The sequence below is a fragment of the Acanthochromis polyacanthus genome, chromosome 15 (assembly GCF_021347895.1).
Source record: "Acanthochromis polyacanthus isolate Apoly-LR-REF ecotype Palm Island chromosome 15, KAUST_Apoly_ChrSc, whole genome shotgun sequence".
Classification (NCBI taxonomy): domain Eukaryota; kingdom Metazoa; phylum Chordata; class Actinopteri; family Pomacentridae; genus Acanthochromis; species Acanthochromis polyacanthus.
In genome coordinates, this window is record NC_067127.1 from 35,142,864 (window position 1) to 35,147,361 (window position 4,498).

Below are 4,498 nucleotides of genomic sequence, written 5' to 3' on the forward strand. Positions count from 1 at the left end.
ACACCTACACCAGTACCAACAACACTTACACCAGTACCAACAACACTTACACCAGTACCAACAACAGTTACACCAGTACCAACAACACTTACACCAGTACCAACAACACCTACACCAGTACCAACAACACCTACACCAGTACCAACAACACTTACACCAGCACCAACAATACCTACACCAGTAACAACAACACCTATACCAGTACCAACAACACCTATACCAGTACCAGCAACACCTACACCAGTACCAGCAATACCTACACCAGTACCAACAACACCTACACTAGTACCAACAACACCTACACCACTACCAACAACACCTACACCAGTACCAACAACACTTACACCAGTACCAACAACACCTACACGAGTACCAACAACACCTACACCAGTACCAACAACACCTACACCAGTACCAACAACACTTACACCAGTACCAACAACACCTATACCAGTACCAACAACACCTACACCAGTACCAACAACACCTACACCAGCACCAACAATACCTACACCAGTAACAACAACACCTATACCAGTACCAACAACACCTACACCAGTACCAGCAACACCTACACCAGTACCACCAACACCTACACCAGTACCAACAACACCTACACCAGCACCAACAATACCTACACCAGTAACAACAACACCTATACCAGTACCAACAACACCTACACCAGTACCAGCAACACCTACACCAGTACCAACAACACCTACACCAGTACCAACAACACTTACACTAGTACCAACAACACCTATACCAGTACCAACAACACCTACACTAGTACCAACAACACCTACACTACAACCAACAACACCTACACCAGTACCAACAACACCTATACCAGTACCAACAACACCTATACCAGTACCAACAACACTTACACCAGTACCAACAACACTTACACCAGTACCAACAACACCTACACCAGTACCAACAACACTTACACCAGTACCAACAACACCTACACTAGTACCAACAACACCTACACCAGTACCAACAACACCTATACCAGTACCAACAACACCTACACCAGTACCAACAACACCTATACCAGTACCAACAACACTTACACCAGTACCAACAACACCTACACCAGTACCAACAACACCTACACTAGTACCAACAACACCTACACCAGTACCAACAACACCTACACTAGTACCAACAACACCTACACCAGCACCAACAACACCTACACCAGTACCAACAACACTTACACCAGTACCAACAACACTTACACCAGTACCAACAACACCTACACCAGTACCAACAACACCTACACGAGTACCAACAACACCTACACTACAACCAACAACACCTACACCAGTACCAACAACACCTATACCAGTACCAACAACACTTACACCAGTACCAACAACACCTACACCAGTACCAGCAACACCTACACTACAACCAACAACACCTACACCAGTACCAACAACACCTATACCAGTACCAACAACACTTACACCAGTACCAACAACACTTACACCAGTACCAACAACACCTACACCAGTACCAACAACACCTACACTAGTACCAACAACACCTACACCAGTACCAACAACACCTACACTAGTACCAACAACACCTACACCACTACCAACAACACCTACACCAGTACCAACAACACTTACACCAGTACCAACAACACCTACACGAGTACCAACAACACCTACACCAGTACCAACAACACCTACACCAGTACCAACAACACTTACACCAGTACCAACAACACCTATACCAGTACCAACAACACCTACACCAGTACCAACAACACCTACACCAGCACCAACAATACCTACACCAGTAACAACAACACCTATACCAGTACCAACAACACCTACACCAGTACCAGCAACACCTACACCAGTACCACCAACACCTACACCAGTACCAACAACACCTACACCAGCACCAACAATACCTACACCAGTAACAACAACACCTATACCAGTACCAACAACACCTACACCAGTACCAGCAACACCTACACCAGTACCAACAACACCTACACCAGTACCAACAACACTTACACTAGTACCAACAACACCTATACCAGTACCAACAACACCTACACTAGTACAACAACACCTACACTACAACCAACAACACCTACACCAGTACCAACAACACCTATACCAGTACCAACAACACCTATACCAGTACCAACAACACTTACACCAGTACCAACAACACTTACACCAGTACCAACAACACCTACACCAGTACCAACAACACTTACACCAGTACCAACAACACCTACACTAGTACCAACAACACCTACACCAGTACCAACAACACCTATACCAGTACCAACAACACCTACACCAGTACCAACAACACCTATACCAGTACCAACAACACTTACACCAGTACCAACAACACCTACACCAGTACCAACAACACCTACACTAGTACCAACAACACCTACACCAGTACCAACAACACCTACACTAGTACCAACAACACCTACACCAGCACCAACAACACCTACACCAGTACCAACAACACTTACACCAGTACCAACAACACTTACACCAGTACCAACAACACCTACACCAGTACCAACAACACCTACACGAGTACCAACAACACCTACACTACAACCAACAACACCTACACCAGTACCAACAACACCTATACCAGTACCAACAACACTTACACCAGTACCAACAACACCTACACCAGTACCAGCAACACCTACACTACAACCAACAACACCTACACCAGTACCAACAACACCTATACCAGTACCAACAACACTTACACCAGTACCAACAACACTTACACCAGTACCAACAACACCTACACCAGTACCAACAACACCTACACTAGTACCAACAACACCTACACCAGTACCAACAACACCTACACTAGTACCAACAACACCTACACCAGCACCAACAACACCTACACCAGTACCAACAACACTTACACCAGTACCAACAACACCTACACCAGTACCAACAACGCCTACACCAGTACCAACAACACCTACACGAGTACCAACAACACCTACACTACAACCAACAACACCTACACCAGTACCAACAACACCTATACCAGTACCAACAACACCTATACCAGTACCAACAACACCTACACTAGTACCAACAACACCTACACCAGTACCAACAACACCTACACCAGTACCAACAACACCTACACTACAACCAACAACACTTACACCAGAACTAACAACAACCATTTTCCTGCACTGAGGGAAAAGCTTTAATACCCCCTCGATGCCCCATTCACCCCTTCAGGTCTCAGAACCACTGGAGACACATTGGGATGTTTTCCCTTCACAGCTTCTCTCTCCTCGCATCCTGGAATCATTACAGCTGTTCACATCTGCCAGATAATCAGACTGAAACAGTCCTGCAGTGTTCTGGAAATGTTTGGGCTCCAGATGTGGTCGCTGAAAAACCTAAAGTGATTCACAAAAAACAAAACAAAAAACTGAGCCTCAGGAATTCTGTTATAATGTTGTTTTATAGAGGCTTGTTGAAAACTGTCAATAAACGACCTAATAAATCACATTCTGATGCAGTTTGGTTTCTTATTTTACAGTTAATGTCACTAAATATCAGATGTTCACAGATTAGTACAGGCACAGGAAATATTCTGGTTTTTGAAATGACCACAACAGTCCAGGAGAAGAGAAGCTAATTATGATTTCAATGCTGAAAAATCTGCTTGATGCAAAAATCTACAATAGGAATCTCTCAGATAGAACATTATTTACTGCGAGTTAAGGGTTCTTGGATACACTGGGTTATATTTTCTTTAACTCTGAATAAAACAGAGAGTTTGTTGACCTGCAGACTCCACGTGTTTACAGCTAAATGAGCACAGAGCAGTAGAGGAATGCTGAGAAGGAGGATTTGGTTGGAAAATGAAGTTCAGTTGTTGGGCTGCATAATTAATTACATACACTGCCTGTCCAAAAAAAAGAGAATCACCACGCTAATATTTCATTGGACTGCCTTTAGCTCTGAGAACGACACACCGACACATCGTTTCATAAGCTTCTGCAATGTCACAGCATTTATTTCTGTCCAGAGTTGGATTATTTTCTACCAAGATCTTATATTGATGATGGGAGAGTTGGACAAAGTCTTCTCCAGAACATCCCAAAGATCCTCAGTTGTTCTGAGGTCTGGACTCTGTGGAGGACAATCCATCTCATCTCCCTGATCCACTCATTCTCAATGTGACCCCATGAATCCTGACATCATCATCTTGGAACATGAAAACCTCCACTGATATAAAGATCTTCAGGTATCAGCTGACCTCATTCTTTGGGAACATAACGTTGCTGAACCTGACCAACCCCAGATCATAACTCTAACCCCCACAGGCTGGAAGGAACTAAACATGATAAGGACATCACTTCATCTGCCTCTCTTCTGACCCTGATGCCCCCATCACTCTGGAACAGGGTAAATCTGGACCCATCTGATCACATGACCTTCTTCCACTG

General features: G+C 44.2%; 1 long non-coding RNA gene across 1 annotated transcript; it reads right to left on the bottom strand.

The window, feature by feature from the left end:
- Positions 1-376: 376 nt before the first annotated feature.
- Positions 377-1,205, bottom strand: LOC127537457 (uncharacterized). The gene is made up of 3 exons (XR_007947099.1): positions 1,181-1,205; positions 677-718; positions 377-634 (listed from the first exon to the last, which is right to left on the bottom strand). It is a non-coding gene; the product is annotated as an uncharacterized LOC127537457 (long non-coding RNA).
- Positions 1,206-4,498: the final 3,293 nt, after the last annotated feature.